This window comes from Rhinolophus sinicus, chromosome 13 (genome assembly GCF_057876585.1).
Source record: "Rhinolophus sinicus isolate RSI-liver-muscle chromosome 13, RSI-T2T, whole genome shotgun sequence".
Taxonomy (NCBI): Eukaryota; Metazoa; Chordata; class Mammalia; order Chiroptera; family Rhinolophidae; genus Rhinolophus; species Rhinolophus sinicus.
The window spans coordinates 19,144,607-19,170,535 of record NC_142513.1 but is presented as its reverse complement, the minus strand read 5'-3'; the positions used below and the strand labels follow the sequence as shown (position 1 = coordinate 19,170,535).

Here is a 25,929-nt window from a genome sequence, read left to right as displayed (position 1 = left end):
CAGCTCACCCGCCCACCCATGCTTGGCACAGTTGGGAAATGCCCAGCTTTCCCACCCAGTGGCGCCCACATGCTGGAGAAGGGATCTCAGTGAGAGTTTTTATATGTCTGGGTTCAATTTATAGTTTAATTGCTTGTCTTATGCAGTCCTCCCAACAAACCAAAAGGTGGGCATGGTGATTACGCCCTTTTTACAGAGGAAACAGTGTCAGAGAGGGGCAGCCACTTGCCTGAGGATACACAGCAAGCCCTGGTCTGTCCACCTCAAAGGCCAGCCCTTGCCACCCCCAAGGAGTTGGGGCAGCTGGTGACAGAGGCTCAGGAAGGGAAGGGGAGTGGTGAGCCATGCTGGGGCTCAGGTGAGGCCATCAGAGTTCCTGAATCTGGGGGAGCCCTGTTGCTCCTGTCCCTCCAGCCTGCCCCACTCATACTCATCTAGTTCCCTCCTGGCCTAACGCCAACATGGTATGAGGTGCAGGGCCCATCAGCATCCCTGACCACCCACTTGAGAATTCTGCAGCCTGCCCCTGCCCACCCCACCCCAACCCTGATCCCATCGTATTCCCCCCAACTATGATCCTAACGGCATGCCCCCACTCGGTGCCAGCGTGGCACCTGACACTCACCTTGTTCCTGCATCTCATCCGACCACCACCTCCCGGGGCCACGCAGGCATGACTAGTCTAGTTCACGGACAAGGAAGCCAAGGGGCTCAAGCGGCTTGCCCGGCGTCACCCAGCAAGTACTCAGCGCTACATGGCACCATTGGTTTACGATCAGTTATTTCTCACCTGTGGGGAGCTAAGGCCTCCTCATGTGGCCTTAGCTCCCCACAGGTGAGAAATAACTGCTCCATCCCCCGACTGGACAGCCAGCAGCTGGCACGGTGCCTGGCATGTAGTGGGCACATGGTAAATAGTTGTGAGAGGAAGGAAGGAAGGAGAAGAGGAAAGGCTCTGTCACCTCCCTCCACCCAGACTGCATTAGGACCCATGAGCTACTCAGGGGCTTTTAGCTGCTGGTCCCTGCGGACCCCAGAGAGCATGCCGTCAGCTCAGGCCTTCAGCAGGGTGGCCAGCCCCTCTGGTCTCAATTCTCTCATCTGCCAACAGTGCCCAGCCTCCCTGATGGGATGGTTATGAGAAGGGAAAAGACTCGTGAATATGTATAATATGCAAATGTCAAGGATAAGAAAAACCCCATGAACTTCCTTCGTTGTAGATAATGAAAGTAGAAGTGCTTTTTCAAGAACGAGGAGCCACACACTCATGTGGTGCCAGCCTTATCATTAAGAACCATGAAAAGAGCTGTTAATGAGCTGCCCCCAGCCCAGCAACCCTGGTCTGTCCCCTGGCTTGTCGTAGGGACCGTAGACAGCAGTCGCATTTGGCTGAGAAGCTTTCCCAGGAAAAGAAGTGATGAGGACATCTCGGTTTGAAAACTGTGTCTGTGGGATTTAATCCTTTGCAAACTCCTGGTTGTGCCCTCGACCCTGCGTCCTGTCCTCCCCGGGGAGCCTGTCCTCCCCAGAGACTAAATATGTAACAGGAGCAACCTGAATAAGTGTGAGCATTTCTTGAGCGATCGTTATGTGCTTCGCATTGTACTAAGTGCTCCCTTATCCTCATCATCTCAGTTAAACTCCCGATGACCCTGTGGGAGGCTGATGCGGAGATTGCGCTATGGGTCTGGGGGAGAGGACTCAGCTGTCAACTTCCCAGTCTTTCCTGAAAATGCCTGCCATTCAGTGCCCACCTTACCCCCTCACCCCCAGGCCAGGGCACAGCCAGACGGGAAGGATATGGCCACTGAGAACACAGCGTAGCTGGCAGCCCCTGGCATGTGTGGCTCAGTGACATAGAACGGGATTCCTTGGCAGGAGCTGGGAGAGCAGCCGTCAGCGTTGCACAGAAAGATGGAGGACTGGGCGGCAGCGAGGGAGGTGTTACTGCTGCTATTTTGCTAACAAGCTGGTTATTTAAAGAACAGCCGTAGCCGAAGTCCGGAAATTGGACGGGGAGTCTCTGTGCCCAGGGCAGAGACAGACAGGGGTCCGGGAGCCCGTCTGGGTCGGGGCAGGGTAGCCACACTCTTATTTCTTTTCACTTGCTTATTATTATTAATAATTCTAGCAGTACTATAAAAGTCCGAAAAGGATTACCTTTGTGAAGGGAAGAGGTTATAATGATTGGGAGGGGCAGGAAAGGTTCCTAAGGGGCTGGCAGTGTTCTTTTCATTGGCCCAGGGGGTGGTTACACAACTCTTTGTTTCATGATAGTTTATTGCAGTAAACATCTTTGTTTTATGTACTTCCCTCTATGTATTATATTTCACAGTGAAAAGACTAAAAAGCAATTATAACAATAATAGTTCATATTTATTGAGCATATACTGAAGGCCAGGCTCTTGCTAAGCATTTTGGCTTATCTCATTGAATCCTCATGGATTTTATTCTTCCCATTTTACAGAAGAGGAAAGTGAGGCTTAGAGAGGTAGTTATTTGCCATGCGCTCAAAGCTCAGGTGGGGGAGATGGGATGAGAAGCTAAACAGGCTGACTCAGGCTGGCATCACTGTCCCGTGTTGGAGGATTGGGGGCCAAGAAACTCCCCCCAAAGGGCAGGGATTCTTCCATTTGTTCCTGAGACACCTGTGAGTGGCTCTTGCATTCTTAAGGTTTGGGAGGCCAGGCAGGTTTCTGTGGGCAGAGGCAGTGGATGAGACAAGGGGTCAGAGCAACGCATTTTGCCACTTAACAAGTGTTAAAGGATAGGACTGGAACAGACCCGCGGAGGAGGCCAGGGGAGGCGGCCAGGAATCATTCAAGGTGAGACGATCAGACCCAGCCTCTGAACTAACTGCATGTGAGGCCAAACTGCTGTTTCCTGAGGACCTACTATGTGCTAAACACAGCCATTATCTTCCTTAGTCTTCAGAACAACCCCGTGAGATCAGTGGTACTGGCCCCATTTTACAGATGAGGAGATTAAGGCCTTGCGAGAGGAAGCGACTGGCCCAAGGCCACACAGCCAATGAGTAGTGGAGCTGCCCTGCCCACTCTCCCAGTCTCCACTGCCCTGTCTCCTGTGTTCAGCAAGCACTGCTCGGAGCTGGGTTTCTGTCAGGGCTGGCACCTGGCATGGAAGCTCCAAGCAATCCCTGACTGGAATCGAGTTTTAAGGCAGATCTGTGGGTCCCTGAACTGGCGCTGGGGATGGTGGCATGCAGAGGTGTCTCCAAGCCCTGAAGCAGGGGCGTCTGCTCTGCAAACAGCACCAGCCCCAGAGGCATTCCTGCATTCCCAGGACATTTATCGAGTGCTAATCCCTGCTGTCTGCCCCTCAGAGAGCACATGGCCTAGGGGAGAGACAAATATTAAACAACTACCCAAATAAATAAACGGAATAAGCAGAGACTGCATCTGTGCAGTGAAGGAAATGAGCGTGGGGACGTTATGAAGACTAACAGGGTAGGGGACCCTACACGCCATGGGGCGGTCTGAGAAAGCTTCTCTAAGAAGGTGGCATTCGAGCCGGGACCTGAAAGGTGACAGGGATCCAGCCACGCTGGACAGTGTTCACTGTAGCATTATTGATAAGTAGAAGGACAATCGGGAATCCATTTGGATGTCACCAGGGGCTTAGTTAAATCCATTTACTGCAGCCAGACAGTGGCACCCACTGCAGCTGTTGGAAATGGGGCCATGGTCTAAATTTCCCGTTGCAGAAAGAACTTCATAGGGTGTTGGAGAGTTGAAAAGGGAGAGGTTATAAAACAGCATAGGTGGCATGACATCATTTTTGTAAGAACAGTGTGTGTTTCTGAAAACCGTTCCCAGTGGTTTCTTCTGGGGCTTGGGGCATGGGAGAGCAGTGTCGTCTTTATACCTGTCTGGGTTTGGGGTCTTTCCTGAGTGTCAGGACCTGGGAGGACGAACAGGAGTTGCAGGACTTCCGCAGTCCTGCCTGGGGCGGCGCTCCTCTCCTGCGACCTCCTCCAGTAAAGTGGGATAAGGTGTGAGCCGGGGAATCCGCGTACCTCAGGGGTAGCACTTCTTGCCTGTGTGACCTGGGACAAGCCACTCGCCCTCTCTGAGTCTGAGTTTTCCCTTCTGTGAAACAAGAGACAAGAATAGCGTCCGAGGGTGGTTTGGGGGCTTTAGTGAGTTAACACATGTGGAGGGCTAGAACCATCAGTGTTGCGTCACCAGTAGCTGCTGCTGTTACCATCGTGACCGCCAGTAGGTGACACCTACTATGTGCTTTCATGTCCTGCCTGGGCTCTCCGTGCTGACTTTCCCCCAGGCTTGCCTCTCCTCTTAGTTACTGAGAGTCACATCCAGTTGGAGGATGAGGCCCAGGTCGCTGGACAGGTCAGCTGGGTGTACACGGCCGCTGGACCCCAGGCCAGGACTGCCGCCACCCCGAGCCCCAGCACTTCCCCACTAACTGACTTGCAATCCTAATGAGCCCTCTCACCAGAGATGCTGTTATGGGGACCCCCTGGCCCTGGATTTGCTTGTTTTTGATAACCACTAAACTTTCCGGGAAAAACAGATACTACCTCACAGACACCGAGAGAATCTGAAATCTCAGACAGAGAAACATACACTCGTGAAGTCAAACTCTTGGAATCTTAGTTATAAATAATCCAGCAAGAGCAAATATAGGCATTTTACAAGTAAGTTCACTGCACTTTCTTGATGACAGTGATAAATTAGAAACTCCCCAATTATCTATGAGCGAGAGATGGTTCAATAAATTGCGGTCCAGCCAGACAATGGTGTTCTCAGTGGCTGTGGAAACAGTGCCGTGGATCTATACTGTTGACATGGAAACACGTCCGTGGTGCACTGTTGAGGGGAAAAAATAGGAGGTTACAAAATGGTGTATATTGTATGATCTCATTTTTGTTAGGAAAACTATATAAACATATGCATGCTTCTGCCCAGAGAAACACCCAGAACCACCATCACACTGTTCGGAGGGGTTTCCTCGGGATGGTGAGATATGCTTGTATCATTCTGGTGCTTTTCACGTACAAGTGACAGAAAACCTAACCCACACTGGCTTGAACAGAAATGAAATTGATTGGCTTAGAAGTGTAATGTCTAGAAGTAACAACTTCAGGCTCAGCTGGATCCAGGGCCTCCGACACTGTCACCAGGACCCAATTTCTCTCACCATTTTCAGCCCTGTTCCTCTGGGTTGTTCCCACGTTTTTACAGGGCTCTCTCATACAGGAGCTAAGATGCCTGTCCAGGGAAATATGCAGACTTCCTCCCAGATAGCTCAAACACAAGTCCTGCAACGAAGTCCTGCATTGATTTGTCAAATTTGTGGGTGTGCCCACCCCTCACTCCATGGCTCTGGTTGGCAGCCTGGACCTATGCACTGCCTGTGCCCCCAGCTGGGGATGGAGTCAGCACCACTGGAACGTCACCAGTGGAGAGTGGGAAAAGGTAGCTCCCCCAAACAAAAACAAAAACATAGGTTGGGACCTAAAAGTAGGCTAAACAGTGGCCAAACACAGCAAACTCCCTGTCCTATATTAACCTGAATTTCCCAAGATACATGACTTTCATAATCATAAAAAACAGTACAACTAATGAAAGGAGTGCTGAGCCCAGATCTTACAGTCAGAAGCTCACTGAGGCAGCTTGAGACTTAAAATCAGGATATCAGAATCTCTGAAGTGCCAGTCCAGCTCAACAGACATCGTCCTCTCTGTCAGGGCCTGTGCTGGGCCTGAGAGGGAGCTGTACTGGCCCCCAAGGGTCTTGCAGTTCTGGGGAGAGTGAGAGGATCCCACAGATGATTCACCACAGATGTGGGTGTGCATACAGCGGCTGAGGGAACACAAGGCCAGCATGGGAGCAAGGAAGGCTTCCTGGAGAAGGTGACACCTAAGCTGAGTAGTCAAAAAGAGCACAGGAAGGAGAAACATGTCAAGGGCCCTGAGACATGTGGTAGGGGGAACAACCAGTGGATACACAGCGACAGGCTCAGACCACAGGGGCCTTGATGCCAGAATAAGAGCTTGGACTTGATCTTGAAGACAGTGGGGAATCTTTGAGGGATATTGTGGGAGGAGAGAAGTGTGAGCAAGCTCAGTCTGGCTGGTACTGAGAGCCCAGCCTTGGAGGAGTCAGGTCAAGGTCCCACCTCGGGAAGGAGAGAAGAGACCCAGTGGTCCCTCAAGGGGGTCTTCTATAGCGACTGCTCTAAATTCTTTTCCACCCTGGGTCAGAATTCCTAGTCGCGAGGTGTCAGCCACTGCTTGCATACCTCGAGATGCGGGGCTCACTCTCTATTCCCTCCACCGCTGGTTAGAAAGCTCCTTCACGGGATCAAGTCCATAATCTTGCCACTGCCTGAGGCACACCTAGAATACTTCCCACACACCTGCCACCAAGGTCTCTCTCCCAAATGACCTGCCAGGAGGGCTAGCAGGGGCCTGCATTTTCAGGCCAGAGGGTCCCAAGACCAGGGAGCCCTGGGTGTCTGCATACCCTGCTGGGAGCTTGAATGGAGAAGGGTGGGCAGGTGTGTGGGAAGAAGCGTAACGACCTGACAGCAGAGGGAGTGCTGAGGTCTTGGGACGGACACACATCTGCCTCCATCAGTTTTCCAAATGCCCTTTGCATTTTACAAGCAAGAGACGGAAGTTCAAAGAGGCCAAGCCCCCTATGCAACAACCCAGAGCAAGTTAGAGGCAGGTCTGGAACATGGACCTGGTCTCTTCTACCCTCCCCCCTCCGTGGCCCTCCTGCTGGCCTCCTTCCACCCTTCAGGTGAGTCCTGGTTACTTCATCTCCTCAGACTGGGACAGCTTTTTTTATGGATGCTCCAAACAGCCCAGATTGTCCCCTGATGTCCTTCTAAATTTGGAGGCAGCCAGCAAAGTCCTCATTAATCAAATGTATTGTGACTATTTATTTTGACAGCAGCACTTTTTGTTTCTGATACATCAAAGCTGTGACGTGCACGAGCCATGTTTTATGGATTGTCTCTAATACTTCATGGTGCCCCAGGGTCTCCATTTAATCATTCATTCTCACACTCCACAAACATTTATTAGCACCTACCCTGGGCCAGGCCCTGTGCTACAAAGAAGCATTAGAGTAGCTCCTCCCAGGGGTAGTTCACGGTTCAGCCAAGGAAAGAGATGCAAGCGACACATGGCAAATCAGGAGGGGTGCCGATCACTCTGGGATCTCTGGGGCCAGACCAATTGATTCTGGCCCTCTGAGCAGAGTCTTGAAGGATGAAGAGGGGCTCCTCAGGAGAAACAACTGTGAAGTGTGAATCAGGTAGAGAACCTGGGCTATGCAAAGCTCTCACCTGCCTCCCTCTAAGCCTTTAGGCCATGGGCAGGAGGGCTTGTCGGGGCGAGAAGCTGGAGAGTTCAGCTCAGGCCACAGCTTGGAAGGCCTCAACGATGGGGCCGAGGAATTTGCATTTGATCCTTAGAGTCCGAGGGAGCCCAGGGTGGGGCAGATCTGGGTGTTAGAAAGGTCCTCACATTGGGCTGGTGAGAGTTAGGGGTGACAGCAGGCAGGGCAGGACCACGAGGGTGGCGCTGAAGTGTTTAAAGGGGAGATTTTGTTGGACTTGGGGACTTAGTGGGAGCTGCAGAGGGGGAAAGAAGATTAAGTTTGATCCCAGAGGGGCTGGTGGGGGCTTGGGGGTTCTGTGGACCAGTGTCAAAGTGAATCCTGGCAAAGGTTGGGTCAAGTGGCAGTGAGAGCGTCCCCAGGTGGGGCCAGCAGGGACCTCTTCACCTATCGTGAGACTTAGAGCAGCGGCCCAGTGAGACCGCCAGTGTTCCCACATTCCCGCCCAATGTCTGGGGCAAGTCTCTTGCCTTCATGGTGCCTGTTTGCTCCTCTGTAAAATGGGGTGATGACAGAGCCTCCTTAGGGATTGAGGGGAGGATTGGAGGAGGCTGTGTATGGGGCAGGCGTTGCATGGTGCCTGGCACACGATAAGTGACTAGGGGCTGCGTTGGTTACCATGGGCAGGGGTACAGAGGTGTCCAAGGGAACTGGGCTGTGTCACCTGTGGAGGGAAAACCAGAGACCTCGAGGGCCCTTGCTCCCTGTCTTTCTGTCTCTGTGGGGGAAGGCAGGGTCTGGGTCTGTCACTCAGACCTAGGGGAAAAGTTTTCGGGAAAGCGATTCCATCTTAGACTAGGAAAACCTTTGGATACAAATTGCTCTCCACCCATGGGCTAACGGGTGGTAGTGAGCTCTCCATCACTGGGTGTATTCAAGCAACAGCTGCACCACAACTTGACAGAAAAGTCTGTAGAGTATTTGTGATTCAGCTGAGGATCTGGAAGGTCCTTTCTAGCCCAGAGTGTCTGATTTCATGTTTTTCCTTCTCTGAGCCTGTTTCCTCATCTGTAACATGGGGGAAATAGCAGCCCCTAAGAGCCGGTTGCAAAGTTTAAGTGAAATCATCCAAATAAAGTGCTTAACCCACACTTGTCACATCGTAAAGTGCTCCCTGCATGGCGACTGACAGTCATTACAGTTGTTGATACTATGCTAAATTCTTGGGTGTGTCACTTTCATCTGAGTTGCCACAGGTTGATTGTCTGTCAGTCCGGTGCTCCTGCCTGCCTGCCTTTCAGCACCCACTCTCTGCCCTTGTTATTGCCACTGTCTCTGTCTTCAACCCCGCCCCCACCCCCAGAGGTGGTAGGAATTCCAGACCCTCTGGGCCCCTTTTAGCTCCGCTTGAGCGAGAGCTGGCAAGTTGGGATGGCGGGTGCCATCCGCCTCCCATATGCTTCCTGCTATTTAGAGGAAAACTCTCCCCACGTTCCTCCAACCACACGGGCTGACATTTCCAGACAGACGCTGGAATCAGCTCTTCGGGGGATTGGCAGATAAATTTGGCCCTGGCTGTTGGGAAAATCTTCAGCCTTCCTGGGGAAGCAGAGCCCAAGCTCACTGCCTTCCGTCCACCCCGCGACTCCTCAGGCCTGGTTCTCTGGGGGCCTGGAGCACTGTCCTACAGCCTTGCAGTGGGGGTAAGTCCTACCCGCTCAGACTGCCCTCAGGAGAGCCCCTGGTCGGGGACTTGTGGCTTCCAGCTTTGCATTCAGAGGCAGGAGGAGTTTACAAGACAACGTAGTGCCTCCTGCCCCCACCCCAAGATACCTGGGTGTTGCCCAGCTCAAGTTGGAAGAGGAGCAGGTTGTGAATTAGAGGCCTGAGTCCAAGACTGCTTACGTCTCTGTGACCTTGGGCAGGTGTCTCCATCTCTCTGAGCCTCTTTTTCTTCATGTGTAAAATGAGGATGATGATAATAGGACCTGTCTGATTAAAAGCCCTTAGGGTGGTGTCAGGCTCACGCTAAGTGCGCAACAAAGACTCGCCACTATTCCTACCATCACCGTCATCGTCATTGTTATTATTTGGCCAAGAACAATGGCTGGTACATAATAGAAGATCAGTAAATATTAGGTTTTTTTCCTCTTCTGCTTTCTTACAGTTGTGGCTACTTAGGGACTACTGGAGCCTTTCAGAATCAGCTCAAGTAGGGGTAACCAGAGGCAGAAATGCAAGAATAAGGGCATACAGGGGCTGCCATGTCCAGGGTAGAGTGTAGGTGGCCAGTCCCCCCGACACACACACACACACACACACACACACACACACACACCACGCTCTCTCTGTCCCAAAGTTCCATTCACCCCCGCCAGAGTCTGGAATGCCCATCTGCTTGAATTCTGTTGATGCTGAGATCTAAGCCACATCCCGAGCACATGAGACACAGAACAGCTTGGTTTTGATGGACGGAAGGGAGAGGAAGGCCTGGCTGGAGGCAGCGTTGGGGGAGGCTCTGGGCACCGGCTGCGGTGGGAGGGTTCGGGGAAGCTCGCGTAGTTCTGTTTGGCTGGAGTAGAAAGTGGGTGGTGGGAAGGCGCGGGAAGGAGCAGGAAGCGAGTTTGAGCTTCATTCAGCACCTTCTGATTGAGCCTGAGCACGAGGCCTCATGCCAGGCGCTGGGGAACTGGTGGAAAAGATCGGTTTGCTTCCTGCCCTCAAGAAGCACTGGTTCTGGTGCGTGTGTGTTGGGGGGGGGGGGCGGTGTGTAGATGACAAACATGCAAACAGTGAATTAACAAGATTCTCAGCTGTGCTCAGAGACCTAAAGGCTGAGGGAGGGGTTGGCACGGGGTGGGGGGTACTTGTTCTAGGCAGGGTGGTCAGAGGGGTCCTTTCTGTGACCTGAAGTTGGAGCTGCCCCTACAAATGCTGATTGGGGTGCAAGGGCGGAGGGCAGAGGGAACAGCAAGAGGCAATTCCCTTGAATTCCATGGGAAGGTGGCAGAAGCATGATCTTGGAGGCCGGGAATGCTGGTTGAGTCAGAACTGCTCTTGAGGAAGGTTATTCTGGTGGTGGGTGCAGGACCCTCCCTGGTGGGGAAGAGATGGGAAGCAGGAGACCTGTCTGCAAAGATGGATTGAGAGCCTGCTGTGCTCACTGTTGGAGGCAGTCAGTGGGAGATTGTGGACCAGGTCGAGGTGGGTGAGCAGAGAGGAGAGAGCACTTCCCTGGATCGGGATCTGAACAGAATCCTGGGACTTGAGACAGGCAAGTTTTGAAGGGAGGATCTGGACCTGTGTGTAGCTGGAGATGGAGTCCTCAGAGAGGAGACCTCAGAGTGGTCAGAAAGAGTCTTAGAGGAAAGCCAAGTGCTGGGCGTGGGGAAGGGCTTCCCCAGGAAAAGCCTGAATCTGCAGGTGGGAATGACAGCACACAGGTGGTAGAGTGAGCTCAGGCTGATACACTGACCTACACTAGACCCAGAGGCCAATTTCAGACCTGTTTACCTGCTGTGTGACTTTGGGGGAATCACTTGACCTCTCTGAGCTTCACTTGTTACAATACTGGATCAGTTGGAATTGCATTTGGCTGCATGTAACAATAGAAAAAAAAATAATAGTCATATAAACACCCAGCATGTTATTCTTCTCATATAACAAAGATTCCGGAGGCAGGGAGTCCAGGGCCAGAGCAACGACGGAAGCCCATTGATCAAGGGCCCAGATCCCTGCCATCCTTACCATGCATCTTTCATTCTCATGGCTACAAAATGGCAGCTCCACCTCCAGATGTTATATCTGAATTCCAGGACAAAGAAAGTAAAAATGACACGCTCTCTGACTTGGTCCTTCTTATCAGGAAAACAATAGATTTCTTAGAAGCCCCACTCAGTGGACGTTTGCCTACATCTTATTTGCCAGGTGTGGTCACGTGGCCACCCTTCAAGGGAAGCTGCTGAAGTGACTACTTCTAACTCGGCACTTCTGTTAATTGGGCAAAAGGAAAGAATGGCTAGCAGGATCCCCTTTGAAGTGCCCACTCACAGAGGCTGTTGGGAAGTTTCTATGAGATAATTAATGTACGTAAAACATTTAGCACCTGGCATAGAGCCACCTCTCAGTAAATGGTGACTGCCTTTATTGTACCGCTCTACCTGCATTCACTCGCTCGTACTTTCATTCAGCAAGCATATATTGTGTTCTGGGCACTGTATACAGTCCTGGAGGCAGTGACAGGACAGGCCCCATCCTTTTGGCATTCACAGTGGGTAGAGAAACAGGAAGATTCATTCCAATCAGTGTCATAAGAGGATTGGAATGTCCATTTATTTGTTTCTTTTTTTCTTACTGCTGTGGTCCTACCACCCAGAACAATGCCTGCCACACATTAAGCCTTCAATAAAATCGTTATGGAATGAATGAAATAACGTAATATTTATTAGGGGACTACTGTGTACAAGGAAGGCTCTTTGGGTGAGACAGAGAAAGTGGGTGACACATCACCCCTCCCCAAAGAGGAAGTGAAGAGAGAAAATTACTACTGCCCAGGCCCTAAGGTGGGTGCTAGGGCCCCAGCAGTGAACAAGTGTTGTGGCTCCTGCCCCCACTGAGCCCCTGCTGTAGGGGCATGAGCACTGGAGAAAGACGATGGAGGTCTGAGAGCACATCTGTTCATGTGTCCTTGGTCCTTGGCTAAGTCCTGTCCCTTCCCTGGGCCTCAGTGTCCCCATCTGTAGGATAGATAGGTACGAGGGGCCCTGTGTGGGAGATCAGTGATGCTGGGGACTATGGTGGGGGCTTCATGAGCCCTGCTCCACTGCGCATGTAGACATACGGAGGCAGGTGGGCTAGTTGCCAGCTTGCCACATTAGGAGAGGAGGCAACTGTGGCAAAGATTGGAGGGACTGCATCTGAGCCCCTTGACATCTCCTGGGGACCTGGGAGGGTGAGGATTCTGGGCTCTACTTCTATCCTCAGCTGCTCCAATATCTGGGCCTGAAAGCTTGTGAACAGCCAACCAGCTGGACATGGATCTTCCAGCACTGGGTGTGAGCAAACAGAGAATGGGCTATGCTGGGTCCCCCAGCTAAGAAGTAAGGATGATTGTAGTTATCAGAGATCTTCTGGAGATGGAGAAGCAGCCTGGAATTGGAGGGTGGAGATCTGGTTCTGTTGCTTGCTCAGCTCTGTGATGTTTGGCACATTTTTTGACCTGTCTGAGCCTTGATTTTCTTATCAACAAAATGGGTATAATAATGCTTGCCTTCCCTAACCCTGCAAACCTAGACCCAGCACCTGGCACATAGCAGGCCCATATAGTAATCATCATTGCCATCATTATATTTTCCTTGTTGGGAAGGGGGCAGACATTTACTGAGCCCCTATTATATTCCCAGGTTTGGTGCTAGACATACCATCTTGTTTTATGACAATCCTGAGGAGGTAGCCTTATTCTCATTTATCAGAGGGAGACACTGGTGTTTTTGTGCACTTCGTCTTCCCTTTTGTCTCAGGAGGACTAAGTGGCTGGCTTTGCTGGGGTTCCTGCTGAACTAAAGCCCTGGGCGTCCTTGAAGAAGGCAGCGCAAGGTGTTTGCTGTGAGGCCGCACAGGTGGCCAGTGAGGTCGTAGATGGAGGCAGTCAGGGCAGGAATCTAGCCATCATCAAATGAGCGAAGAGCCATTAAAAGATGGCCTCAGACGGGTCGGCCGGTTAGCTCAGTTGGTTAGAGTGTGGTGCTCTTAACAACAAGGTTGCCGGTTCGATCCCCACATGGACCAGTGTGAGCTGCGCCCTCCACAACTAGATTGAAACAACTACTTGACTTGGAGCTGATGGGTCCTGGAAAAACACACTTAAAATAAATTTAAAAGTTAAAAAAAAAAAAAAAGATGGCCTCAGGGATGAGTGATGGTATGGGACAGGCTGAAAATGCTTTTGCCTCTTTATTCAGTGTCTTGAGAACAGGGCACGAGCCCAGCCCTTGAGATGAGGTGGCAGCAGGCCTGTCCCTTGCTGCCACCTTGGCCATGACACTCTGCCCAGAGGCGATCACTACTTGTTTCTGAAATGAGGCCAGGAGTGAAAAAAAGGGAGAGCTTGGGAGGCTCTCCTGGTCTGAGGAGGTGGCTTTTCCCAGTCTAGTACCCCTAGAAAGTCTCCCTGAGGTACCCCAATCACTGGGTGAAAAACAGGAAAATGAGCCTTCGAAATAAAAGACTGCAAATGGAAAGAGAAAAGGAAGTGGCCCATTTTGGGAGTTACAAATAGCGGAGCAGGTAACTAGCTGGAAATAAGAGACTTTCAGTGCCACCCCAGCGTGGGAGGAGGGGATTTTGACAGCGACCTTGGCATGGGGCTGTTTGGGTGCTCACAAGCGGTGGCCCACCCTGTCCCTGGTGTTGATTGCAGGGGCGTTGTCCGTGGTGCTGAAGAGAGGGTTTGGGTCCGTCCCAGCATCTGGGGGTGCTGTCCATGGTTCTGTCTTCAGAGTTCTCATGAATCATTTCCAGGACTTTGGGTTTTGGGGGACCCGGCTTGGAGGTCAGAGGCTTTGGCCCTGGGATTGAGCAAATCCAAGCAATATCTGAGGTAGAGTGAGGGCCCATGTTATTGTCTAGACACCCTTTTAAGAAATTTTAATGTATTATGCCATTTATTTCTAAACATCAACCTGTAGGCACGGTACTGATATGTATGCCCCCAGCAGGCCACACCTCTTCTCTGGAAGGGACTAGTTTTAAATGTGAGCAAACTGAAGTGTAGAGAATTTAAGTGACCTGAGAACTCTATATCTCTCAGTTTCCTCAGTCGTAGTAGGAAAGCTGTTGGTAAGCATTACACAAAGTGATGGGTGGAGTCAAGCTTTGTAAACTAATGCAGGGATGGGCTGTTTTACAGACAGAGGAAGGCATGCGGGAATTGTGAAACATAGGCTCCTAGGATCTCATGGGGTTTCCTGGAAGGTGCGAGATTTGAGTTAGGGTACACGAAGCTCAGGGATGGTATGGAAAACAAGAGAATGCCCATTTACTGAGCACCTGCTATGTGCCAGGCCCTGTGCTGGCCACTTGAAAAACCTGAGCAGTCGACCTCCACAAGCACAGTGAGAGGAGTAACTAGTTCCTTGTTACAGATATGGAAGGAGAGAGGAGACTTCCCAAGATCACTTAGCTAGAAAGTGATGGAGTTGAGAAAGCCTTAAAGATTGGAAACCACAGACTTGGACATCAAGGCTGGGAAGAATCCTGGGTGTCATTGGGTACAGCCCAGAGAAGGGGTGTGATGTGTCTACAGCAGGATTCAGACTGGATTTGGCTATCATTAGCATCTTTCCTCTCCCAGGACTGTGGCACTGCCACTCTCCCCTCACCACTGGCCTAGGCTTCAGGGAGATGAGAAATTGGTGTTGTGTCACAAACAGGGGCTAGGTGTCAAAGAGGCCTGAAATTCAAATCCTGGATCTGCCATCTGTGAGCTGTGTGGCTTCATAGAAGTCACTTACCCTCTCTGGGCCAGTTTTTCCATCTCTAGCAGAGCAGAAAGACACTGGAATCGCTGCCCTGCAGGGTTGTTTTGAGGATCAGAATAGGTAGTGGGTGGGAAATGGCCAACAGGTTCGTTGTTGTTAGTAGAAATAAGACCCAGAGAATGGAGGGAAGCCCCCCCAAGGAACCATACCAAGTATCAGAAGATACAGAGAAGAGCCTAGAACTGCCATCCTGAGCCACCAGTGCCACTTCCCAGCAGGACTGGCAGCCAGGCTGGGGCAGCACCTGGCAGTGCCAGCTGACAGACATATCTTCAGGCAGGCAGACTCAAGCCCCAGAGCCAAGTGTCCCTGTGGGGGTCGGGGGCCAGGCCAGCACTGGCTGTTCCTTCACCAGCCACCCTAACAGCTCCAAGCTTAGTGAGCCTCACAGGGCTGCCGTCATGCCCAATTAGGCTGTCCTGGGCCACCTTCTCTCCAGGGCCCTGTTGTGACCATATGAGGCCCTGGATGTAATCATGACTACTCCCCTTGGCAGCTGTTGGACTTTAGGGAGGAGGTAGCCACCTGTTCTTGTGGTCACCTGGGACCTTAGAGAGCTGACTCCCCAGCCCAGCCCAGGAGGCCTTAGCTCCTGGGCCCAGAGATTTGGCTGCACCAACCGCACCCCTCCCCCCTACACACACACCCCTTACCCTGGCTCCAAGGCCTGGCACTAAAGCAAAGTGAAAGAGGAAAGGAGGGAAAGATGGCAGATGATGGAGAAGAACAGGGGGAAAGGAAAGCAGGGGACTTAGCACCACCAGCCAGCCTCGTAAACTGAGGCTGCTGTCAGCCATAGCACCCGCCCCTGCCACATGTACTTTACGAGACATAAGCCTGCCTCGTCCACGCTCTCCTGTGAAGCTTTCAGCAGCCTGTGCAGCCAGGACACAGAATCATCCCCATGTCACAGACCCTGAGAGATGCTGTAACACAAGGTCTGAGGTGAGGGCTTAGTGTGGGCTAGGGTCAGAGGTCATTCTGGGGCTGGAACCATAGGGAATGCTTTTCATGGCATGGAGACCTCTTGGGGCCATGGCCTCATCTCCAGCGCCGTCCGCACAGAGCAAGCATGTCTAAAGAAGAGAGGGAATGAAGGAAAGGAGGGAGGGAAGGCAGGCGGGCTGGCTGCAAGGTTTTTCAGCTAGAGGGAACTTTCACAAACGCAGGCTCAGGAGAGTCATTTGAAGGGTTTTCTTAGATAAATTATATCATAAGAAATTAATTATCTTTGCATTTTGCTTTTTTCACAGATCATGTGTTTGATATCTAGCCAAGCACAAGTGTAGCTGCAGTTCACTCATTTCTCTGCTGAGCAGTATTCCATTGTATGTTGATAACACGTTTTGTCCATCCTCCTGCTTGTGGACATTTTAATGGTTCCAGTTCTTCACCATAAGCAGTGTTCCAGTGAACTTCCTTCCTCGTGGACGTGCATTAGTGTTTCTCTAGAAGCAAGATTTTCTGTTTTAACAAACTCTGCCAAATTGCTCTCCAAGGCAGTTATGCCACTTTGCGCTCCTGTTGGTGATATATCTGAGTTCCCATTAGCTCAGTACCTCACCATCAGTTGATTTATCCCTCTTTAATTTTGCCAATCTGCTGGGCGAAAGCATCTCGTGTTCATTAGCTTCACCAACTATTAGAAAGGCTGAGCTTCCTTATATGTTTAGTGGTCATCTGAATTGCCTCTTTTGCAAAATGCCCTTTCACATATTTGCCCAACTTTTTATCGGTCACTTATCTTTTTCTTATTAATTTGTTAAATATGTTTTTATGTGTGGATATTATTCCTTGTTATGTCCGTTGCAAATATTTTCTCCATGTGCGTTGCTTGTGTTTTCATTTTGTGTCTTTCTCATTTAGAAGTTTAATTTGGGGATGTAGTAACATCATATTTCCCTTTATTGGCTTTTACTTCTTTGCAACTTATTTAAGAAGGCCTTTCCCACCCAAGGTTATAAAAATACACTGTATTTCCTTCAAATAGTTTTAAAAAGGTTGTTTTCCTCTTATGTTTCATATTTAGGTCTTTAGTCTACCTGAAATTTTATTTTTGCATGTGGTATGAAGTAGGTATCTAGTTTTATTTTTATACGGAAAGCCCATTGTCCCAGCAGCATTAATGGACTAGTTTATCCTTTTCTCGCTGATTTGAAATACCATCCTTGTTTTATGTATAAGTGCCCATGTAGTGATGGACCTATTTCGGGGAACTCTGTTCTGTCTCACAGATCTCTTTGTCTATTCCAATTCTACACTCATTACTGTGTCTCATTGTTTTTTCAACAGGGATATATTGGCACTAGGGGTAAGATACTTCTGTCTTGGCTTGGACTGTCCCGCTCGTTGTACGATCTCTAGTAGCCCTGATCCAATCCTTGGCATTCAATGCTAGTAGAAGCACCCCTCCTTCCCCCACCCCAGTCATTGTTACACTGAAAATGCCCCCATCATTTCCGAAGGCGCCCTAGGAGGTCAGTCCTGCCTGGCTATTGAGAACCACCACAAATAGCTGTCTGCTGTGGTTTAATGTCTGATGGACAGTTCTCTCCCCTGCTTCTTGATTCTTCATCTTCTTCTTCTTCTTTTTTTAATATCTCTTTCCACTCTGCTTTGCTGCCAGGAATGGAATGCTCGCATGACGCCCTGTCAGACACCCCTGAAGCTGGGACTCCCTTTGACCACGCGGTCCACTCCTTTGGGGGCGGGTTGCTCTGATTATTAGAAATTACTGTCTTACATTGAACTGAAGTTGGCGCCCCCCCATGACACACTTCCTTCCCAGATCCTGCGCCCACAGAACACAAATCTCTCCTCCTTGACCTCAGAGAGCAGACATGTCCCTTCCCCTCAACTCTTCTCCCCAGACTCCCAAACGCCCAAGCTCTAGTTCCCGCCAATGTTCCCACTTGGCTTCCGTGACAGACAGCGGGGCACGTCTGAGCTTGAGCTGGACACACTGGGTTAGAAAACCTGCTCTCCTACATATTAGTCATGTGACTCTGAGAAAGTCAACTTCTCTGTGCCTCATTTTTCAAGTGGAGACAATAGGTCTTCCGCCTTCCAGGGTCCATGAGAGATGCAAATGATTCAGAGCTTGACAAGTCCTGGGCATAGTGGGGTTGCTCAAGAAGTGAGAGCTCTTAGCATTGTTCCCGTGATTACTACTTCTCCGTGCCTCTTGTGGTGGTCACTGTCCCATGCCAACCCATCAGGAGAGGTGCCCAGAGTTGAAAGAAGCACCCGAGTGGGCTCTGGCCAGGGCAAAGACCACTGTCGTCTCCCCTGTCTGAGAAACTGAGTTGACAGGGTTTGCTGCTGGGCTGGTTGTGGGGTGACAAAGAGAAGGCAGGCTGAACTCAAGGTTTTGGTCTGGTCAGTTAGGAGGGTGGAGCTGCTGGGATGGGGAGACTGAGAAGAGCGGTTTGCAGGGTCAGAGTGCAGGTTTGGCCACGTCACGGTCGAGATGCCTGTTAGATGTCTAAGGGGAGATGGTGAGTGGGCAATTGAATGCATGAATCTGGATTTCAGGGGAGGGATCCAGGTTACAGATGTAAATGTGGGAATCATCAGACCTTCCCAGATCTTTTTCTCTACAATTGCAAAGATGTTTTACCTTCTGTGCTTTTCTCATAAGTATTATAGAACCCAACTTTAGTTACCCTGATCTGTAGCCTGCTTTTTTCATGTATCCTATGGTTTGAAGTTTTGTTGTTTTCTTCAGGTCAGTGCATAGACAGACTTCACTCTTTTTCATGGCTGCATAATATTCCACAGCATAGATGGATGAAAATTATGTCCCCATTTCCCCACTGTTGGACACTGGTTATTTCTTGCCCTCCTCTCTCACTCACTGCACTGTGAGCAATGTTGTACAGGTCTCCTCGGGCAGGTGGATAAAGTTGCTTTGGCTTTGCCTTGGGGCTGTGGAGTTGCTATTGATAGCTCCAGGCTTACTCATTTGTAATACGTATTTGGCCACTACCTGAGGGTTTGTTTTAAAAGTTCCTTTGGGAAGTTTGAAAACAAATATCTATTGAGTCAAGCCTGGAACTGGGCCCGAGTTTGCAACCATGGACACACTGGAGATCCCAGCATTCTGGGTGGGAGTGGGGTGGGGGTGTAAGAAAGCATATTAATTAAGTAGGCTGATTTGGGAAGCAAAGGTTCAAGTCCCAACTCCAGGCTCTTTCCCACCCTGTGTCCTGGGCAGTGATTTCCGTTCTCTAAGCCTCTGCTTTCCCATCCACAGCACAGACCCACCTCTCCTGTATAGGAGTGGTGGGGTTATTAGGAGATAATGAATGCCAAGTCAGGGGCTTAGCTGAGGCCGTCAGGGCTAAGCCCTCTCTCGATACGAACTCTACTCGTTATCAGTTACAGCTGTGAGTCTAAGCTGTGAAGATTCCCCCATTCATTTCATTGCTTTGTTCCTTTTCTTCCTCATTTTTTGTATTCCCTTATATGAGTAAGGAAAAGAAATAAGTAGGGGATTAGGAGAAGAGAAAATGAAGACCGGAATGAGATAATTCAGTTTATATTTTGCTAAACGTAGGCTATAAATTTGCCTCGGAGCTTCCTAGTAGACAAAGGAAAAAGGGAAATATAAGCAGTAGCACGACTCACAATGTGCTGCTGAAAGGAAAAGAGGGCAATTCATCGTCCAGGTGTGTGCAGTCACCAGGTCTTCAGTGCCACTCCATGCTAAATACAGGAATGGTGGGGCTGCGACAACTCTGATCTCCAAAGGACCTGAGGTGCAGTGGGGCCCTGGGGGCCAGGACACCAGGGGGTGGGTAGTGGAGTCTGAGCTCCTGGCCTTCTGGTGGGGGAGACAGCCAGGACCACACCCACCCTCCCGCAGGGCACAGTGGGGGCTCGGAAGTGTGTGCAAACTGGACCAAGTGTCAGTGAATTTCAGCTGGGGGAAGGCTTCATGGAGGAGGTGGTATCTGCCCTGGGCTTCAGAGACCAAGTAAAACTTGACCCCTGGAGATGAAGGCAGAGGTCATGAGATCCCCACCAGGTCCTGCCTGGGGAAGGAGCATCTGATCATGGCCTCTCACAGATAAAGGGAACTTAGAGATTTGAGTTAATCAACTGCCCTCCCCATGATGGGAAAACTGCGGCCCAGGGAAGGCAGGGATGAACTGCAGTCATACAGAGAGGTGGGAACATAACAGGCCTCACACCCAAGCCTTCTGCCTCCCTGACCAAGGCTAGTTCTCCCCCACCCACCATGGCTCCTGCTCTGGGTTCTGACTCGCCTCCTGTTGGGTCACTAACCACCTACTACCTGCCACGTGGTGCCCCTTATATTTGATTCCCACGTTGTGACTTACAGAGGCACAGAATAGCAGCCCTGGAAGGCGGGGGGGGGGGGGGGGGCATGCCTCCTGTGCTCTCCGCTTTAGTCTCACTGAACTTTTCTTGATCACATCTCCTTCCCCAACACAGAGCAGAGTCCTGGATCCTGGGCCTCTGTGCCATTGCAAGAGAGCTGGCTTGTCCCTAAGTTAGACTCGGGTATAAGAGGTGAAGTTCCCACCTGGGGAGTCCTTTAGGCACACTGAGCCCCAGCTTTGATCCTGGCCTAAATCACTGACCCTGGCCCCAGACCGAGTTCTGATCTTGGCCCAGGCGGTTGGTAGTCGGGGACATGAATAGTTGGGGTCAGCCCCTCCCCCATAACTGCTAGAAACTCAGCCGAGGATCACCTCTCCCCGAAATTAAAGGCCAGTGGTTCTGACTCAGATTGTGCCCCGAAGGTTCTGTCTCAAACACCTGCCCCCCACGCCCTGGCTTTGGCCTCAGTGACCTGAGGGTAGCCGCAGATAGTAGACAAGCTATTTAGTCCCACCTTCTCTGACCATGACCTCTGCATCCCCCAATGGGCTGCCAGCACAGCTCAAACCCTCCCTCCCCCTCCTCTTAATTTGCCTCCTAGCTAATTCCCCATGCCATGTGATCCACGGTGAGGGCTGAGATATTTATAAAATCTGTGTCCTTCATGATAAAGCCAGCCCCAGGGACCAGGGCCAGAGCAGCTCTATTCATCCTCTGAAGCCCATAAAGCTTCAAACCACATCCACCCCACAGAGCCCTCGTCACAGTCTACTGTCACCAATTGAAGTCATAGCCCCTGCATTTCAGAGCTGCCCCCTCTCTTGCACCTCCCAGACTTGGAACTCTGTTCCCTACAGCCTCCAAGCCTGGCTGAGTGGAAGGGGCAGGGCGCTGGAGGCAGGCAGCAAGCTCAGCTTCCCACTGGGTGCCTGCCTGCCTGCCTGCCTGCCTGCCCATGAGTCACTACCCATCTCTAAGTGCCAGTCTCTTTGTCTTGCAAATGAACAGTGGCCCCTAAGTCCATGGGCTGGGAAATGGGGTTCAGTGAGGTTCAAAGCCCCCAGCTTCACCCCAGCAGAGAGGAGCCGCTACACTGTCCCCACCATAACCAGTGCCCTGTGAGCAAGTGGGCAGGACCGGCTCTCAGTTCACCTCCGCCTGTCACAGTGCCTGTAGGTGCTCCGTTTGGGTTGTCTAGAATCTCAATTCAAGTGTAGGTCACCCTGGAAGGGAGGCAGCTTAAGGCTGCCCTTTGGAGAAGTTGCAAACGCTCCCGGGAACGTTCTGACTTCACATGGTGAGCCTCAGGGCCTGGGGGACAGGAAGGGAGGGTTTGGGGTTGTGCCCCTGAGAGGTCCCCTGTACCAACACCACCTTCCCCAGTAGGTTAGAGACCTCAGAGGTCTTCCATGCCACCCCTTCCCAGGGCAGTACCCCCTCCTCGCATTCTGCAGCGCTCCTCCGCCCTGTGCTTGCATTCAAGTTCATCCTCAGGCAGCTCCTGACACCTCTGGGATTTTTCTTAGATTGTGCCAAAGTCTCTTTCCCTGTAATTTCCTCCCTCTTATCCAGATGCTTCCCCTTGGAACATTTGCTCTTGAGCTCATCCCTGTGCATTGGGCTTGGAAGACCCACAGGAAGAAAGCCCGGCAGGATCCCTGCTGCTGAGGAGTTCACAATCCAGTTTTACAGTCAGGTGGACCTGGGTTCAAATCCTAACTGTTCGTTGCTGTGTGACCTTGGGCAGGTCAGGTAACCTCTGTGCCTTCATCTGTAATTCCAGAAGAGGATAGGAGAGGATGTAGGTGAGGCATGTAGAACAGGGTCTGACGTGGTCGGAACCTCATCAGTGGTTGGTTGCAGGATGCAGGCTGAGGGCAGGATGGCCTAGGCTGCTGTGGACACCTGCCGAGTAAGGGAGAGGCCACGCTCAGGCAGGGGCATGTCTCAGGAGGTGATGCAAAGCCGGGACGTGGTGCCAGGACGTGGGCAGCCCGGCAGACAGAGAGGGGAAGGCTCTCCTGCCAATGGGAACTGCTGAAGTCCGTAGGCTTGACGCCCCCAGGCTATCGTGGTGGCAGAAGCCTGGGTTTATAGTGGAAGTGGAAGCTGGGGAAAATACCTGAGTCATGTCACAAAGGACCCTTGTTACTGGGCTGCAGCTGTGGTCACCGTGGAGGCAGTGAGGGGTTAGGAGGCATGGTCATGTGGCGTGGACTGAAGGGGCTGGGCTGTATGACCCTCCTGACAGGTCCCGGGCTGAGGCAGCAGGGATGAAAAGGCCCAGAGGCAGAACTGCTAGACCTGGCAATGGGCCAGAGGGGAAGGGGGACTGTTGGAGCAGGAAGGGAAGCAGGTGGACCTCAGCATCCAGCTTAGGTGCTAGGAGCTGCCACTCGGGTGGGGACATGGAAGGAACAAGTCTGCCAGATGAGATCTGGAATTCAGTTCAAATGTGTTGAGTCTCAGATGCCTGGTTCACATGTCGGGGCGAGGCAGCCAGGTGGCAATGGATCCTCAGGGTCACTGGTCATTCATTCATTCATTTATTCATTCATGCATTTATTCATTCAATGTATGTTTATTAAGCACCTCCTACCGTGTTTCCCCGAAAATAAGACCTAGCTGGACCATCAGCTCTAACGCGTCTTTTGGAACAAAAATTAATATAAGACTCAGTCTTACACTATATTATATTATATCCAGTATTATATTATATTACCTGGTATTGTATTATATTATATTATGTTATGCAGACCCAGTCTTATATTATATTAAAATAATTTTTTTTTTGCTCCAAAAGACACGTTAGAGCTGATGGTCCAGCTGGGTCTTATTTTCAGGGAAACACAGTATATTTCAGGCACTGTATCAGGCGCCGTGATATTGCAATGGACAGGACCCAGCCCCAGCTTTCATGAGGTTCTCAGTCTATGAAAGAAGAGACAATAAGCAAAATAAATGAACAGATACTCTGAAGAAAACCAACCTGGGTGACATGGGAGTGAGAGAGGGCCACCACCTAGATAGAGAGGTAGTCCAGGAGGCCTCTCTGAGGAGGTGACATTGGGGCTGAGCCTTGAATGAAGGGAGGGAGCAGCCACGTGGGAGTCTGGGCCAGAGCATTCCTGGTGGAGGAAACAGCGAGGGCAGGGTCCCTGAGGCAGGAGAGAGCTTGCCATGTCTCAGGAAGGAAGAGGAGGCCAGGATGGCCGAGGCTGTGAACGGGGCACAGGGGTGGTCAGGAAGGAGTGTGTGGCCTCCTGAGGAGCTTGGTTTTGGTCAAGAACTCAGAGGTGAAGTTGGGGTGGGACCGGAGAGCTGAGTCGTCAGGGTGGAAAGGGTGATTAAAATCCTAAGAGGGAGGGGGTACACCAGGGAAGGAGTGTTGAATGGGGACCAGTGGCCTGGTCAAGGGCCTGAGGAGGCTTGAAAGTGCCACCTGGGCCCTGGGGTCAGAGGTCTGAGTGAGAACCCCGATCTCTCTACTCACCATGTGCTCTGGAGAGGTCTCCTTTCGATGAGCTTCCTCATCTGTTAAATAATAATAACAACGTTGTCTCCTAGAGGGTGAAGATGGCAGGGGAAAGGGCTGCTGAACCGGGAAGAGCTGTGCATTTGGGAGGCAGCTGTGGTATGTGGAAGGCCAGCCCCTCTTGGTGAGCTGGGAGGGCAGAGCGAGCCTGGATTCCTGGACATGTTCCCCCTGCGCCCTCCCGTCAGTGGACGTCTCCAATGGTGGGGCTCCTGGAGGGCACTGCAGACAGAGCCCAGCTCAGTGGGACTGGTGGGGCAAGTCTGGGTGGGCTGGCTGCTGGGAGCACTGACCGGCGACAGCTTGTTCCAGCCACAGCGTGGAGACAGATGCAATCCCAGCCCCTTAAAGGAGCTGGTGAGCAAAGGGAGAGACTGAGGCAGAAGCTAGTGATGTGAGAAGGAAAGGGAGGGAGGCTCCATTTATCCAGTAGCTGCTATGAACCTGTTCCCTTTGCAGCACGTGACACGTGTTGTCTTGAAATTGTTCCGATAAGGAACCAACGGAGGTGACCTGCCAAAGTCACGCAGTGAATGAGTGCGTCCCAACCCCGGTCTGTCTCTCAGCCAGTCCTGCGGCAGCTGTGGAGGGGCCTCAGGGACTCCCCCTCACCAGCCCACAGCCGTGCCCTGGGCCCTGCTGTACACATAGGGGAGGCTGGCTTTGGTGGCGTCCTTCACCCCCCACGCTATGCTGGCCTTGTCTCTGTTTCCCTGAACCTGGGAATCTTTGTCCAGCCTCAGGGCCTTTGCACTTGTTGTCCCCTGTGTAGAACTCTCTCTCTCTCTCTCTCTCTCTCTCTCTCTCTCTCTCTCTCTCTCTCTCTCACACACACACACACACACACACACACACACACACACACACACCATCTCATCCTGTCACTTCCTACTCAGCTTTCAGACCTCAGATCAAAGCTTACTTTCTCCAGAAAGCCTTGTCTGACTTTCTTTCCTTAAGTGCTCTCCTTGACCCACCTACCCCATCTCCCAAGCTCTGATCACTGCTGTCATTTTCATTTCTCTGTGTGGTTATCCATCTGTGCTCTCTCACCCCTGAGAGACTGATTGGTCTGACTGGTTGCCCCTAAGAGCAGGGACCATATTTCTTGTGGTTTCCACGGGACCTAACCCAGAACAGGCCACTGCTGGGCTGGCTGATTGGTGAGCTGCTCTGTGCCTCTGCCCTGCGGGGGTCTGAGGCTACAGGGGCCCTGCTGGTCTTCCTGGATGCCTGTCTCCCTCCGTGCTCCTGAGACAAACTCCATGGCCCTCGTCCCCTCTAGCGTGTGACGTCTTTTATTAAGTGGCTTCTGAGATGAGCCATGATTGCGTGGGCTCTGTGGTCTGTGAGTGTGTGCACGTGGCGCTGGGTGCACGCACATGTGCACATGGGCCTCCGTGAGTAATTCCAGTGGTGCTTCCAAACGCTGTCTCCATGGAGAGGCCGCCCCCACCCGCCCCAGCCCCAGGTGGCTTGCCTCTGCCACCCCTTCTGGCTCCCCTCCCGGCTTCTCCCGGACCCACATTCGACCTGCCTTACCTCCCACATCCGTGGGGCTCTAGCAAGCTCAGGGTTCACAGACCTCTCCACAGACACCTCTCATTCAAGATCAGCTCCAGGTTCCAGTGACACTTGTTGGAGCCACATGGAAAGAGAGTGGGAACTGGCCAGGGAATGCCTGGCTTGGAACCCGGTTCCTCCACCCTGGTTGTGTGGCCTGAGGAGAATGACAGCTTATTTGGAGGATCCAGTCTTTACTGTGGCCCGCAGGACCCCACGTGATTGGTGCCTCCTCTTCCACACTCCCCCTCTCTCCCTCTGCTCCTGCCACACTGTCCCCCTTGCACTTAGCCCCTCACCCAACACACACTGACATTCACACATTCAGACTCACACACTCTGACACACTCCCACATATTCTCATACTCTCTCACACACACACACACACACACACACACACACACGCATACACACCAGCTGCACTCCTACTTTTGCACCTGCTGTTCCTCTGCCTGGAATGTTCTTTCCCCAAGTATCCCCAAGGGTCAATCGACCCTCACCTCTGTCCAGATACTGCTTTTCCAGGAAGCCTGTCCCGGCCAGCCGTCACACTCATGCTTCACCATTCATCAAATTCATTCTAATTTGTTTCTAAGAAGGTATTGTTACC

General features: G+C 51.6%; 1 protein-coding gene across 8 annotated transcripts in view; it reads left to right on the top strand.

Moving 5' to 3' along the window:
* The window catches only part of DLGAP4 (DLG associated protein 4), a 234,140-nt gene that overhangs the window by 96,668 nt on the left and 111,543 nt on the right, over positions 1–25,929 (top strand). The window lies entirely within an intron of this gene.